Source organism: Columba livia, chromosome 7, assembly GCF_036013475.1.
Source record: "Columba livia isolate bColLiv1 breed racing homer chromosome 7, bColLiv1.pat.W.v2, whole genome shotgun sequence".
NCBI lineage: Eukaryota > Metazoa > Chordata > Aves > Columbiformes > Columbidae > Columba > Columba livia.
In genome coordinates this window covers 39,949,658-39,965,974 of record NC_088608.1, presented here as the reverse complement: position 1 = coordinate 39,965,974, position 16,317 = coordinate 39,949,658, and the positions used below count along the sequence as shown (strand labels likewise).

Here is a 16,317-nt window from a genome sequence, read left to right as displayed (position 1 = left end):
CTGAGCTGGTGAAGATGTCCCTGCTCGTGGCAGGGGTGGCACTGGGGGAGCTGGGAAGGTCCCTTCAACCCAAATTATTCTGTGATTCTAGTGCAGGAAGGGATTCCCAAAGCCTGGGTTCAAATCCCACTAATGGTCTTGGTGACCTTAATTCTTATCTGCACCACCAGCATCTCTGGCTATGGCAGTGAGGGAGAGGAGCATGGGATCTTCTGGTTGCCTTCCACCGTGGCCAGCGAGGGGTAAAAGTGATGACTTCTCATGAAATGGGAGCATTCGTTGTTATTTTCTGTCCCGAGCCAATCCCAAGACAATTATCTTTGTGCAGCGCAGCCCCACACTACAGCAGCTCTGACAGAACTTCAGTCTAACCCTTTGGCACCTGCTAAAGCAGAATGTTTTCTGTCCAATTAATCACTCCAGGAAGAAAGAGGAGATCCTTGAATCAAGAGAGCGAGAGCTGTGCTCCCAACTGGGTGTCAGTCCTGCAGTGCAAAGGGCCTCCTGGGAAGGTGTCTGGCTCTGTTCTCAAACGGCTCAGACACAGCAACAACTGCGGCTTATTATTCTTAGTTAGAGATCGGGTCTATTTTCCCTCAAATGCTTAGTGCAGGCTGGCAAGCGGGGAGGGCAAGCAGTGGGATTTGGGGTTAGTACAAAATGCCAGAAGAGCAACCCAGGGACAAGGGTTGCTGGTGGATGTTCTCACAGGGCATGTGTAAAGAAGAACCGGCTTTCAGGGACACCTTGGTTGGGTTGGCTGCTTTCCCTACATTCTTCTATAGAGCTCAAGGGTTTATATAGTCACTTAGTTTCTTTACCTCTGTGCTTTGCCACCTCTGTATACAGCAAATAGATATGGAATCACAGAATCATTTTGGTTGGAAAAGCCCCTCAAGCTCATCGAGTCCAACCATAACCCACCCCCGGCACTGCCCCGTGTCCTGAGAACCTCATCTCCATCTGTCCAACCCTCCAGGGATGGTGACTCCAGCACTGCCCTGGGCAGCCTGTTCCAGTGCCCCACAGCCCTTTGGGGAAGAAATTGTTTCAAGATACAACTTTAACCTCCCATGGTGCAACTTGAGGCTGTTTCATTCCCTGCAAATCAGACACAGAACCTAGAAAGTAAAGTTCCCAACAGGTGTATGAATCTGGTTTATAATGTGTCTTAATAAGGGAATAAACCAAAGCTGGGGTTGAGCAGCAAACTGGCAGTCACTCCTGAACCAGACACAATCTTTTCTGTGAGGTGACAAAGCAAAACTTTACTCAGGTAAAATGCCCCTCCCTTCACCTGGCCTGACGTTCTCTGTGGTGGAAGGTCTGGTGTGTCAATACTGATGGGACACAGAGGTTTGACACGGTGTCAGTAAGCCTACCCTCTAGGAGAGAGCCACTCCAGGGTCACAGCAGATGCTGCCAAGGGCACAACCTCTGGAGACGCTGCCCTGCAGGAGCTCTGCCTGGTGCTGTGGGGTCCTGGCCTGGCTGAGGAGGAGGATGTGGAAGGAGGAAGGTTTCACAGAATCCCAGAATGTCGGGGTTTGGAAGGGACCTCAAGAGCTCATCCAGTGCAATCCCCCCATGGAGCAGGAACACCCAGATGAGGTTACACAGGAAGGTGTCCAGGCGGGTTGGAATGTCTGCACAGAAGGAGACTCCACAACCTCCCTGGGCAGCCTGGGCCAGGCTCTGCCACCCTCACCAGGAACAAGTTTCTTCTCACATTTAAGTGGAACCTCCTGTGTTCCAGTTTGCACCCATTGCCCCTCGTCCTGTCACTGGTTGTCACCCAGAAGAGCCTGGCTCCATCCTCCTGACACTCCCCCTTTCCATATTTATCCCCATGAATGAGTCCCCCGTCAGTCTCCTCTTGTCCAGCTCCAGAGCCCCAGCTCCCTCAGCCTTTCCTCACACGGGAGATGCTCCACTCCCTTCAGCATCTTGGTGGCTGCGCTGGACTCTCTCCAGCAGTTCCCTGTCCTGCTGGAACTGAGGGGCCACAACTGGACACAATATTCCAGGTATGGTCTCCCCAGGGCAGAGCAGAGGGGCAGGAGAACCTCTCTGACCTACTGACCACCCCCTTCTAATCCACCCCGGGTACCATTGGCCTTCCTGGCCACAAGGGCCCAGTGCTGGCTCTTGGTCATCCTGCTGTCCCCAGGACCCCCAGGTCCCTTTCCCCTACACTGCTCTCTAATAGGTCAAGCTCCAACTTATACTGGAACCTGGGGTTGTTCCTGCCCAGATGACAGACTTTACACTTGCCCTTGTTATATTTCATTCAATTTTTCCCTGCCCAGCTCTGCAGCCTGTCCAGGTCCCTGGATGGCAGCACACATGGCCTTTGCTCACTGCCCAGTTCACGCTCTTGTGAACACACAGAGTTTGGCCCACATGACTCGTGGAAACAAAGTCCTCCAGACATTAATCAAATGCTCTGGCTCCCACTGATCTCAGGCCAGAGAACCTCCATAAAGCTCTTATTGTTCATGGAGCCGAACCGCGCTTGGGGGGGAGAGCTGGTGACGCTCTCCACCACAGCAAAAGCAATCGCATCAAAGGCTAGCACACATTTCTCTCTATTTTCTCTAATTGCACATTATATCTGAGGTCTCTCTAACTTCGCTTTCCCTTTAGCGCTCTTAAACGCCAACCTGAGCAGATGTAGTTGCCGTGTTTGCTGTGACAGCCCCCACAGGTACCCGCCTCCTCTGGTACCCACAGAAAAGAGCAAACGGGGATGTCGCCATCAGATTCCTCAGGCACAAAAGTTAAAGCTGAGTTTGAGATTGTGACAGCAAGCAACCATGAGCCTAGGAACTCAATTAGCCTTGAAAGACAACTATCTCATTATCTTTCCTAAAATGATATAAATGCATAAGAATATAAAAATTTAAAATAAACTCTCTTTCTATTGACTGTCTAGATGACTGAATTTCACCGCTCAATTTCTTTAAACACCCACTTTAGTATTTATTTATTCTAAGCGTGAAGCAGCTACGATAATTAGACTGTCAGATTTGGTAAGTTAATGAGGAGTCACTGGAGTGGAAGGTTTTGCATGTGTGCGATTGCTGAAGGAGAGAAGCTCCGTGCCTTCGCTCTATCTCTTTTTTCTTTTCTTTCCCCTCCACTGGGTGGGAAGGAGAGAGCCTGGCAGTGTGTAGATCCATCTGAATCCTTTTGATTAGCGGCTTGCATTCCCACCACTGTTCGTTCTACCAAATAATATTTTGCTGGTTGCTCCAAAATGAGAAAGAAAAAGAGAAAAGAAACTGTAGATGGGATTTCTAGAGAAGCGTGCCTAGATTAAAGAAATCATTTCCTAAATAAAAACTGAAGGAAGGGAGCGGTGAGCAATAGGATCTGGGATTAGTTTATAGTGTGGCTCAAAATGGTTCTTCAGCACCAACATTTTTCATCTCCTTTTTCTTACGGAAGACCAAAAGATCACGTAAAATGGCTGTTATGGATTTGGCCCGCTTCAGCTGATTTTGAGAGTAACTCACAAATACATCATTTAGAACAGCGAAACCACGAAAATAGTAGAAGATTCCTAAACATTTTTTTTTTCAATATTAACCTGGCCTCAAAGTGATCGTGTCCCTTTTTTTAAGCGGCTCACAAAACATACCAAACAAGGTGAAATGTCAACTCAGGTTTTCTTCTGCACTTCGCTACAGGAAAACGTTCTGTAAGTGTTCATATTATTAATTCTCTATTTTTTAAAAAAGGCATCTGGACTCAGACATGCAAGCAAGGTTATAAAGGGAACAGTAGTTTTGTTGTCATTTTAGGAGGCTCCCAACGGGAAGCAGGGCGTTTTGGATGCTTTTTCAAACCCAATCCGAGGCAGATCGGCATCTAAAGCACAACAGTGTCACGCCGGCACACAAAAGAATGGAATTTCATGGGTACACAAGGGAACAGGTCAGAAAAACAGACAAAACTGAAAAATTCAATGCACCAGGCACAGTCAGGGATCCACGGCGCTGAGCAGCGTGGCAAGGTACGATTTCAATTTCAATTTCAATTTCAATTCAATAATAGCACTGCGGGCTCCTCCGTGTTCTCCTGCTGGCGTCAGGAAGGGCCACGGCGGTGCCGGCAGCGATCCCAGGTGACACATGCTCCGTGCCAACGCTCCGGCCGCTTTCAGCCCTGGTCCAACTCTTCACCTGCTGAGGAGGAACATACGGAGCCCTGGAATTGGCTTCCACTCTTGTGCTGCAGCTCAAAATGTGGATAAATAACGCGGCGCCTCTTGTGTGTATGTGCCACTGGACTAGTGGTGTGTGGCTGAACCTACAGGAAGATTAAACCAACTGTTAACAAGCAGAGTCACTGAAGACACCAGCCCTGCAGAATATTTGGAATTAGGCTTAATTTTTCCTTTCAATTCAGGACTTAGGCCATGGATTTATATCCTAAAAGAGTTCCTTTACGACAGGGGAAGATTCTACCCTCTGTTACATCTTTGAAATAACTCTTGATATTGACAAAATGAAAAATGAAGCAAAATGTTTGAGAATATAAAACAAGAGCAGAGTTTAGAGGGAGTGGTATTTTTAAAAATCACTTTTCAGTAGAAGGGAATGAAATTGTGCAGATGTCCAGCCTTTTGTTTTTCAGAAAGCAATGTCAGAACGATTGACTTGGCAACGAAGATGCAACAGCACAGTCTGGACACTGGGTTTGCAGAATAAACTCAACCATGTGTCACTTAATAGAGAGATCCCTGGACCAGAAGATCGATGTACAAACAGGACAGATGGGGGCTGACAATCGAAAGAATGCGGAGGCTGGTCCAAGGCTCACAGAGACCTGTCATTCCTGGGGTTCGCCTACAATCTCCTTTGACAAAAGAGCTCCTGAGGGAAGGTGGGGATTATTCAAAAGTTGAGTGAAGTCTCCAGGGAAGATGGTTTCTTGGATAAAGTTGTCAACAAAAGGAACTGTTTAAGACTATTTGTTATCATTTCCTAGAGGGAGCTTCTGCCGTTGCTAACAGGATTACCAGCGTCCTGGTTCCACACCAGCAGAGCGTTCGACATGTGCATTGCAGAATGGTTGCTTAGAGCTGAATTCAGGGGGTCTTCTTACCCTGGGTCCCAAATGTGTGCAGGTGTTGGTGAGCAGAGGGGAGATAGCAAAGAATTAAGCTGCAGCCAAACACAGCCCATTTTAGGTCCAGCTCTGCCGAGAATCCTGGCTCATTAACGAGTTACCAGGGCATTTTAATCTCCTCAATCGCACGGCTGCTGACAGACGATGAGAAGGAAAGCTCATCCAAGGCGAGCGCTGATCAGGAGGTGTGGGGAAATCAGAGCTTCTTTCTCGACTACTATTACTGTGAAATGTCTCACTGAAATCTTCCTGGGAGAAGTGGGAAAGCAAATAACTTACTGTGTTGGTGTACCAGTCTGCTTAGGCTCGGTTATCTGGGACGCTTCTTCTCAGCTCTGGGGCATCAGAAACCAGAAGCCTCAGTGTAAGCTCACAGCAGATCTGCGGAGAAACGGAAGACAAAGTTAAATCATTAAGGAGCAGGCATGCAAACCTTCTTCAGTACTTCTTATTCATCTGAGCAGCGTCACTGGCATGACTGGGAGAACTTCTCTGAGCAATTGTAATGCAGAGCACTGAGGCGCTGGAACAGAACCCATCATGGAGCGATGGGGAAACACCAGAGAAATGGGCAGCAGCCAAACACCAGCCACTCTCACAGTAAGAGTGAATCCCTGACCTCCCTTGGCAACACCAAACAGAAATTTGTCTCTATTTTGGGACCTTCTGCCTCTCATTTCCTCTGTGATGAATCTGGAACAGTAGTACAGTGACCTCACAGCAGTATAGGGAAGATCAGACCAGAGTACCCTATAGAGCTCTACTTAAGTGTATATCTCTGTGTCAGCTTCCCACATGCAGGTTTGTTTGTGGAGAGAAGGGCATTTGGAACCTTTTTAGAAGAAAAACAAGAGTTCTTGAGCACACTGGTGCTGGCTGTTGCATTGCAAAAGCTTTCAAGAATTGGTACAAATAAGAATCTTTTCTAAAGTGGCTGGTTGGCTGCACAGTTAGAAGATAACCCTCCACCAGTGGATTATCACATGCATGTTCAGAGCAGCTGTAAATGAGGCGCAAGCTGGCACAGGGGATTCTGTGATCCCTCCGCACCCTGGACATGACTAAGGGCAGTGAAGAAGCAGGATCTCTACTGCCATGGGTATGGTTGCATGTCTGTTCCTCATTTGGAGCCACGAAACGGCCACAATGCGTTAAATGAGAGGATTTATTATGCATGGGAAGTGAGGGATCGAACAATGGGAACTGAATCACTTTCCAGAACATCAGTTGGAAACATCTCCAGCCTCCAAACTCCCAAAAGAGAGCCCTGCTTCCATTTGCCTCCCCACTGCAAGCTGCACGGTGTCTCTTTTGCTCTCTGGCACTTCTCTAAGCCCTTGATGAGCTCATTCAACTCACTAACCAGGTGGAAAACCGGGAACTGGAATATCGTGTCCAGTTGTGGCCCCTCAGTTCCAGCAGGACAGGGAACTGCTGGAGAGAGTCCAGCGCAGCCACCAAGATGCTGAAGGGAGTGGAGCATCTCCCGTGTGAGGAAAGGCTGAGGGAGCTGGGGCTCTGGAGCTGGACAAGAGGAGACTGAGGGGGGACTCATTCCTGGGGATCAATATGGAAAGGGGGAGTGTCAGGAGGATGGAGCCAGGCTCTTCTTGGTGACAACCAGTGACAGGACAAGGGGCAATGGGTTCAAACTGGAACACAGGAGGTTCCACTTAAATTTGAGAAGAAACTTGTTCCTGGTGAGGGTGGCAGAGCCTGGCCCAGGCTGCCCAGGGGGGTTGTGGAGTCTCCTTCTGTGCAGACATTCCAACCCGCCTGGACACCTTCCTGTGTAACCTCATCTGGGTGTTCCTGCTCCATGGGGGGATTGCACTGGATGAGCTTTCCAGGTCCCTTCCAACCCCTGACGTCCTGGGATGTGATTATGTGAACTCTTTTGCTGGGCCAGTTGTTCTTGGTTTAGTGGGCTGAATCAGACCATGAAGGGGTCAGGGAAGCTCCAGGCTCGACACAGTGCTGAGAGTGGGTGAGGAGGAGCAGGAGAAAGCCCTGAGGTTCAGATTCCCTTGTCTTCATCCTGCTCACGTGTGGCTTGTGTGGATGCCCATCCCTGGCACACCTGCGTGTCTGATGTTCTGGTTTGGGCTCATAACCACCCAGGCTCTGGTGAGTGCTCAGCACTGCCGTCATGTATGTGCGCCCGTCTCACACCAAGGTGTTTGCTGCTGAAGGCCTCACCAAACAAATCCCAGATGTTTGCAGAGAATTGCAGGACTGACCTTTCCTTCTTTTTCCAGAGAAGACTTTCTCCCAGCAGGTGTAGGATGCCTTGGTAAAGCAGGTGGGAGTTTATGAAGCGCATGTCAATGGAGATCACTGTGCTCAAGGGTCACCAAGCACCTTCTTCTCACCACCTAATAAAGAATTAAAAACAAATCTCAGATTTTGGAGAAATCCCTTAACATCCTCTTTTATGTAAAGAGTTTAACAGCAGACTTAAATATTTGCTTTAAAAACATCCTGAAGTAAATGAAATAACTTATTTCCCAGGTCAAGATTCTCTGTTCTACTCCAGCCCAGAGCAAGTCCGCTGGCCAAATTACATATCCCCAGGAAAAAAATCCAAGGACTTCAATACTTCCAAACCCTGGTCTGTAATGGCACAAGCATGCGATGCTCTTTAAAGGGGGGAAAAGGCGGCAGGAAAACCCCCCCACCCGAGGCAGAGCCGCATTTGGGGAGCCCAGATGAAAGGCGGGCGCGGGTCAGATGACAGGTGTGACAGGTGTCACCTCGGCAGTGACATCGGGGCACAGATGAAAGTTCTCGCCGGCTGTGCACGTGACGCCGCTTCATTACCGGCACAGCAGGTGGGCCGAGAGGCTCAACGCCTTTATTTTTTTATTATTATTTTTTAATTTTTTTTCCTTTTTTTTTTAATCCTGTGATAATGAGAAAATGTTTAAACTTCCAGTCCCTGTGTTTAAACACTTCTCCGTGCTGACAGCAGCGAGAGATCCCTTGATCAGCTGTCGGATGGGAAAGTGCAGTTTTTTGGGAAAGTAAACAGTGTGTTTGCCAGTTGGAAATCATTCTTCTGTTTGTTGGGGCGTGATGGAGCTGTGTCACAGCACCTGACAGCTCGGCAGCGGGGAGAGAAAACAGGCTGAGAAACGGGGTTTAGGCTTAGACTCTGATAACAGGAGCTTGAGATTTTTGACACTTCACTATTGTCATTGTGGGGGAAAAAAAATACCCAAAACAACACCGCTCATGGATTGCTTATGCAACTATTAAAGCAGCAGCTCAGTGTCCGTGTGGACACGTGGGACCTTCTAAAAGAAGCTCCTGCATTTTGACAGAAACTTTCCTGGGAGAAAAACAAAAGGGAGACACGGAGGAACTGAGTGGGTGTGGAGACACGTGGGGGTGAAGGTGGCCACGTCTCACTGCTGGCTAGCAAGAAAACACAACAAAAACCAGTTTCCTCACCATTATATCAGAAAACTTTTCCCAGGTCTCACGTCACACGGGCTCGGGAGTGTTGCTACAGGACAAGGGGTGATGGTGTTAAAACAAAGGAGGGACGTTCAGGCTGACCAGAGCGGTGGGTGCCGCGTCTCAGGCTGGGCTGGGGTCACACTTGCTGTCCTCTCCTTCCCGAGTCCCTGGAACCCAGCTAAGTTCACTTTAAATGCTAACCGAGTATCTTTCTTTCTTTTCCTACTAGGCAAATACCTTCTCAAAGTCAATTACCATAGAGAACAAGAGATACTGGTATAATGCACATCATTTTAATTAAAATTAAGGTTTGAATGTGCATATGCAGAGGCACACACACAGCATTTTTCCTATGCAGACGCAGACAACATCTCATATTCAGAACCAACAAATCAACCTGATTTCAACACTGGGAAAGTTAATTACTCAGAGCAGGGCTTGGATGACGTATGAGATATTTGCAGCAATTATGTTACGTGGAGTCCTTGGTCGTCTCCCAACAAACTGCTCTGCTGGCAGCACTGCCGCCTTCTCCCCATCCTACAGACCCCCAGCAAAAGCTTTCTGCCCATTATCACCCTCGGTGAAGCCTCATGAAAGTCTGTGCCCAGCTGGGACCTCACTTGCCCCAAGAAAGCCCCAGCGCTTTGGGCACCATCAGCAAAAACGATCCCCCAGCAAAAAAACAAAATCAGATCAGAATCTGGCCCTTTGTTAGCAGTCATTAAAAAACATTGCACTTTTAATAGGAGCTGATTCAATTAGCAGACTAACAGGCTCCATCAGATAAGCTGGGGATTTCCCTGGGAACCTGAGTCACATTCTGCACGCTGTGTTAACCCTTTCTGCTCGGGAAGAGCCCAGAGCCCAGGGAAACGGGGTGATTTCAGAAAAGCCCTCCCCTGTGCCTCGGGGGAGGCCAGTGGCACCAAACCCTGGGTGCTGCCAGCAAAGACTCGCCTGATCTCCTACAAACACGCTGACATTTGGCAGCCCGACAGCTTCACGCTCCCAAATGAGGCTTCCTAATTAGAGCCTGGGTGAGAAACAATCCGCCACTTGAAGTTTGGCTCTGGCTTCCTTGCAGTGCTGCTTTTCTCCTCCCTTTTTTTGTGCCTTTTCTCCGTTCCCAGTGTTTTCTCTCACACGTTCCCCGCAGGTGGAAGCTGTTTGAAGCCCCGACCAGAGGAAGGGCTCATTTTGCTGGTCCTGTCCCTGGAGGAGGAAAGGACAGCAGTTTGTAATGAGGCGACGTACAACCGGTCTGGAAGAAAACCAAACCAAACCAGTCCCATTCACTCCTAGTCAAACACGGAGGGTAACGCCAGTGCCCCCAGCAGCACAACGGGGACTCTGGCTCTGCACCCAGTGCTGAGCATTGCTTTGCTCTCCAGCAAACTGGCCCTGAACATCAATTCATGTTGGGGCCAGGGTGTGAATTCAGCATTGCTTTCAAGATGTACGGTACAGCAAGACATCCATCCAGCTGGCTGTAAGGTGAAATACATATTTTTAGAGATGCGCACTGTTACAGAGACAGATCTTTTAAAGCTAAATCATGTTCCATGCATTTACCCCATATCTGAACAGTTCCAGAAAAAGCTCTTCAAACACAATAACCCCCGAATTTGAGATGATATCAACAAGCAACACCTGCTAAGACAAGCATAACTCTTCTACTGCGTCTCTTTCCTAGAGGGTTATTCACTGACAGCGGGACTGATTATTCTCTATTTAATACCCCACAGATTTTTCCAGGGTGATGAGACAGGTAACAAAGCTCTTCAGGGACAACAGCCACTGAATGTTCTGCAACGGTGTGGAAACAAACATCAACATCCTCTGGGTGTTCAGGGTTGTTCTCCTTCCCCATCCTCATCTGCAACGCCTGTTCTGCTAAAATACTGAGCAAAATGTGGATTTACACACACAGGCACGTTCCATACGAACCATTTTAAATTTGAGGTGAATCAGGTGCCATCAACAGCTGCAAGTCCCACAGGAGAAAAGGAAACAACATTGGCTCTTTTCAATTAAACTCCATTTTTTGAGGGTTTAGAATTTCAGTCATTTGAATCCATTTCAGACTAAATTCTTGAAATGCAGGTTAGCAGCCTGGAGGAATTAATTTCTTTATTATTTTATTTGAAGGGATTAACTCAAGTTGATAGAGTTAGAGCATTTTTTTTAAGTTTGTTGGTTTCAGATGTTTAAAAAGAAATTTAAAATAAACAAAAATCCAGCGGAAGACTCGGCAAGAGCTGAGTGCTTTGGGCAGAGCTTTCCAGAGCAGCAGGGATCCCCGAGGAGCTAGGGGGGCCATGTTTCCCAGCGTTAAACTGGGATTTCTTCAGCTCACATGCCAGATCCACCCTGGTCCCTGTGGAACCCCAGAGGGGTGTTATCTAGGAAAACGAGGCGCATTTACCCACTCCATCATTAATGCAGAAAATATTTGTGAAAATCAAACTGGCGCATTACGGAAGGTCCTTTATGTATTGAGTGGATTAAACTCTACTCAGCGGCTGGGCCACAGTTTGTTTGCAACATCTCTATTTAGGATGATCTTGATGGTCCCTTCCAACCCAAACCTTTGTAGGATTCTATGAAGATTCTGTACCACAGAACAGAGCTGGTGGCTACTAGGAGCAGTGGCTGACACTGGAAGCTGTGCTGCCATCCAGAGACCTGGACAGGATGGAGAGTTGGGTGGGGAAAAATTGAATGAAATATAACAAGGGCAAGCGTAGAGTCTGTCATCTGGGCAGGAACAACCCCAGGTTCCAGTATAGGTTGGAGAATGACCCATTAGAGAGCAGTGTAGGGGAAAGGGACCTGGGGGTCCTGGGGACAGCAGGGTGACCATGAGCCAGCACTGGGCCCTTGTGGCCAGGAAGGCCAATGGTACCTGGGGTGGATTAGAAGGGGGGTGGTCAGTAGGTCAGAGAGGTTCTCCTGCCCCTCTACTCTGCCCTGGGGAGACCACACCTGGAATATTGTATCTAGTTGTGGCACCTCAGTTCCAGCAGGACAGAGAACTGCTGGAGAGAGTCCAGCGCAGCCACCAAGATGCTGAAGGGAGTGGAGCATCTCCCGTGTGAGGAAAGGCTGAGGGAGCTGGGGCTCTGGAGCTGGACAAGAGGAGACTGAGGGGTGACTCATTCCTGGGGATCAATATGGAAAGGGGGAGTGTCAGGAGGATGGAGCCAGGCTCTTCTCGGTGACAACCAGTGACAGGACAAGGGGCAATGGGTGCAAACTGGAACACAGGAGGTTCCACTTAAATGTGAGAAGAAACTTCTTCCTGGTGAGGGTGGCAGAGCATGGACCAGGCCGCCCAGGGAGGTTGTGGAGTGTCCTTCTCTGCAGACATTCCAACCCGCCTGGACACCTTCCTGTGTAACCTCATCTGGGTGTTCCTGCTCCATGGGTGGATTGCACTGGATGAGCTTTCCAGGGCCCTTCCAACCCCTGACATTCTGGGATTTCGTGATTCTGTGTTTATCACCATGGGACAGGCCAGCCAAGGCCACCTGTCCCCATGCCGAAGTCTGGAACAGTTCTTGTGCTTCCAAGACTCTGAAGATATCCACCACTGCTCCTATGGTTGCTGTCTAATGAGATTTGAAGCAAAACAATGGTGCTATCTCATTCTAACCCATTTAGATGATAATCTCCTCTCCCCGATACTAATATTTTCATATTAATGTAGATCCTTTTATCCCCGTAGCTCAGCGCTGGTTCTGATTTATTAATAGCCGGCTCCCTCTGGACTAGGGGAGCAGGATGCTGTGTTGTGATGAGCTTCATAACTCGCTGCGCCCCAGCAGTAAATCACAGACCAGCAGTTCAAATCTGCAGAGAGAGCTGGGCCGACTTCCCCTCAGCATCTTAGTCCTGCCGTGCAAAACTACCTGCTGACAATTTTTCTTGAACGAGCCAGGTGCTCTAGTACGGGGTCCAGTCTACCTGACAGAACATTTAACAGCATTTTAGGGAGCAAGGGTAAGAGCAGAGTTAACAGATTTCACTGGATTTTCCCATCAAATGGTACCAGGGCACATCTCTGAAGGCACCAGCAGCATAACATCCAGCAGAATTAATGTATTTATTATTTTAGAAGAGCTCATGATTTTTTAATGTCTCCTGGTTTGAAGGAAGGGTTGAAAGTAAGGGCAGCCTATTTGCATTGTGAATAAAGTTATCTGCCTCCTCCACCCCCCGGAATATGCAGAAATAAATGCCTTCTAATGAACCCTGGGGGGCTGGAGCTTTGATATGGATCTCGGTGGTCGGTGATGAAGCTCTCAGCCCTGCTCCTCCTCCTCCTCCTCCTCCTCTCCACCGCCAGAGAGGAAAATGGGATTATCCTGCTGGCACTTGGTGTTTGTCTGTCTGCGAGAACCTACAGATCAGAGGCCCCGCTTGGGAAGATAAGTTCAGCCCTCTGCAAACAGGAATGTCTTTTTCTCTTTTCCTCATCTAAGCAAAAGAGATGATCCCACTCGAGTCCTGGAAACTTCTTCCCTCGCTCTGCTGGGTGCAGGCGGTGTGGAGAAGGAAAATGCAGGTTTGAATTTTAGTTTGGTGGTGGCTGAGAGTGCTGAGACCGTGTGGCCATGTGTGTGTAAACACAGATGGCTCTTGGAATGTGACATCTGGCTCTTCAGGAGCTCCCCGGCAGCATCAGTTCCCTCAGACAAATCTACCGTAGAACACTGGTTTGCAGTTTACAGCACACTGAACAAGCCCAAAAAAGCAACAAATGCAGCTGAAGCCCCTTAACAGAGAAAATCTGTTTAAACGGGCTGCTTTCTGGGAACAGATTGTTGAATAAAAAGAACACCCTGGCAATGGGAAGGTTTTCTGCATTGCCAAGAGGTTCCATAAAAAGACCATTTTACAGCATTTAACCCATTCCCTATGGCAGGCAGAACATCCCACATGGGATGGATCCAGCAGCACGAGATGGGATCCAGCAGCACAGAGATGGATGCAGCAGCACAGGGATGGACCCAGCAGCACAGGGATGGATCCAACAGTGCAGAGATGGATCCAGCAACAAAGGGATGGATCCAGCAGCACAGGGATGGATCCAACAGCACAGAGATGGATCCAGCAGCACAGAGATGGATGCAGCAGCACAGGGATGGATCCAACAGTGCAGAGATGAATCCAGCAGCAAAGGGATGGATCCAGCAGCACAGGGATGGATCCAGCAGCACAGAGGTGCCATGGAAGGAGCAAAGAGAATCACCAGACTCTTCTCCTCTGGGTCATGGAGAAGGATGGAGAAGACACGATTCTGCAGGAGAGCTGGTCAGACAAGAAGGATCCAAGGCATCAAGTACTGCTGTTGCTTAGGACCTGGATGCCACACCAGAAGGCCCCCAAGGTTGCAGCATCCACACACATCAGCTGCAGAATCTCGGTGGCAGCATTTTGGAATGGTTTGCCCTGACCACTGGAGAATTTCTGCAGCTTTTTTGAGAGAGGCGTTTGTCCCCCTCTCCCCGTTCTGTGTGAAGCCCTGACACTGAGGAGAGTGCTGATACAGATAAAAACCCAACATGTAAAAAACCAAAAAATAGTTTATTTTCCAGCTGGGTTGGTTCCTGTTCAGGGTCACGGCACAGCTGGGCAGCTCAGAACAAGATAAGGTCTGTGAGCTGCCAAACAGCAAAGGTCCCATCACCACCACCCCTTTCTGCCCCTCTCATGGTGCTTCACCATCTGCAGGGCCTCTGCTTGCACCCCAGTTTAGATTCCTCCACAAAGACATGATCCAACCTACAAGAAGAGCTTGAGACCCTTCCTGTTTCACAGACATTTCCCAGCTCCAAGATCTGTGACTCATGGGCTCTGCCCCACGCTCCACCGCAGTGCAACCAACTGCTCCAGTACCAAAAGGTGCCATGGAATTCTGACCACCACAGATGGCCACAACTTCTGTTCAGTGTCTCACCTGGGACCGGGCAGAGCCAGGGGAGGGAGCCCAACGTGAAGGTGTTAACTCCATGGAAATACGGTGGAGTCAGGCAATAAAAGGTGGAGGGAATGTCAAGTGAAACACTTTTGATCCACCTCCTCTAAAACATTCCAAATCCATGTCCTCGGGTTCTTTGAGACACATATTAGCTAGAACACCTTGGTTTTTGTACTGGCTGATTAGATTCCCACATTTTTCCACAGGCGAGGGAAGCATGCCCAGATACAGTTCACAGCAACTGTGCGAATTCATTGTAAGTACTCACCAGATGTTGGCAAGACGAGACTGAAGCAAAGCGTGTGCTATATTCTCATCTGAGTACACAGGAAAATGGATCCTCCTCCCCAGCTGCGAGCTTTCCAGGACCCATCCTGGAGCAAAGCTGATGGATGCGCCTCCCACAGCCCATCAGGTCTGATGCCGTTCCAGGCACGCTTCACAGGGAGTATCCCCTTCAAAATAATTACCGACATGAATAGTCAGTACCAATCTCTGCAAAGCCACTTTGGCTGCTGCCCGGGAAGAGATTCTGAAGCACATTTGGCTATTGTGTGCACTCTTGTAAATGTTGAAGTGCTGGGTGAGACCTCAGAGTCTGGAGAGCATCAGAGGATCTTGAGAGCACTAATGAAATGTTGAACCCAAATCTTTCTGCTTCCTCCTCCCCAAAGACTCCCAGACTGTAGAAGTCACCACAGCTTCATTAACTTCTAATAAATCTTACACTAGCTTCAGGTTTGGGGAAGTTACACAGGAAAAACCTGCTCCCAAATGCTCATCTCCCATCTCGGTTACACTAATTTCTCACTGTGGTCTTCCCTGCCATCCCTCACGCTCCGGTTCCAGCCCAGCCCCAGCAGAGCAGTGCAGACCTGACCCACGCTCCACCCAGTTAAATGCATTTAGAAAACTTAGACGGGTTAGTTTTACACGGTAAAGTGTTCCGATAGACTGAGTACAGTCTGCCCATGTCACCCAACTTCCCTGCCAAATCAGGTACCCAAGGCTGACATAACAGCACGAAGATGCAGCAACTCTGTGTGTGTGCCCAGGAGAGCAGGATAGAAACGCTGTGGTGTGCACAGGACCGGTCGGGTTAAACAGGGGCTGCTGGGTGAGCCCTCAGTGCTGGGCAAACACCTCAGGGTTCCTTCTTCCAGGTTTTCTGTGTTTGCAGCTGCATGGTTCAACCCGTTGCACAAACCGAAGCAAAGGGTGGGCTGCAGGCAACTCGGCCTCTAGTAAGGACACTGGAGAAGGCAGCTGCTCACACTGCCAAACCTCCTTCTGGGATGAAAACTCATTGCAGGCAAACACTGCCTGCTCCAAAGCACATCACACATGGTGAGCAAAACCGTGCTGCCTGGAACAGAACAGTGTTGGTAACCAGTCAACAGCACAGTGAAGGGTGAGAGCGAAAGACTGGGGAACAGCAAAGGCAGCAGGAGGGCATGCATGCTGAGGGTGCTATGGATGCTAAGGGTGTTGTGAAATGTGTACAGGGTGCATCTGGAATATTGTGTCCAGTTGTGGCCCCTCTGTTCCAGCAGGACAGGGAACTGCTGGAGAGAGTCCAGCGCAGCCACCAAGATGCTGAAGGGAGTGGAGCATCTCCCGTGTGAGGAAAGGCTGAGGGAGCTGGGGCTCTGGAGCTGGACAAGAGGAGGCTGAGGGGGGACTCATTCATGGGGATCAATATGGAAAGGGTGAGTGTCAGGAGGATGGAGCCA

The 16,317-nt window shown here is 49.1% G+C and overlaps 1 long non-coding RNA gene across 4 annotated transcripts in view; it reads right to left on the bottom strand.

The window, feature by feature from the left end:
• Nucleotides 1-15,221, bottom strand: part of LOC110365259 (uncharacterized) — a 32,369-nt gene extending 17,148 nt beyond the window's left edge. The window contains exons 1-5 of one of the 4 annotated variants that reach the window (XR_010473822.1): nt 14,853-15,221; nt 8,590-9,813; nt 7,377-7,511; nt 5,416-5,517; nt 2,958-4,314 (exon numbers count right to left, since the gene is read on the bottom strand). This is a non-coding gene — a long non-coding RNA (uncharacterized LOC110365259). Of the gene's footprint in view, nt 1-2,957; nt 4,315-5,415; nt 5,518-7,376; nt 7,512-8,589; nt 9,814-14,852 lie in introns of those variants that run through there. The other 3 variants (XR_010473823.1, XR_010473825.1, XR_010473824.1) reach the window with 3 other exon arrangements.
• Between the last annotated feature and the right edge of the window lie 1,096 nt (nt 15,222-16,317).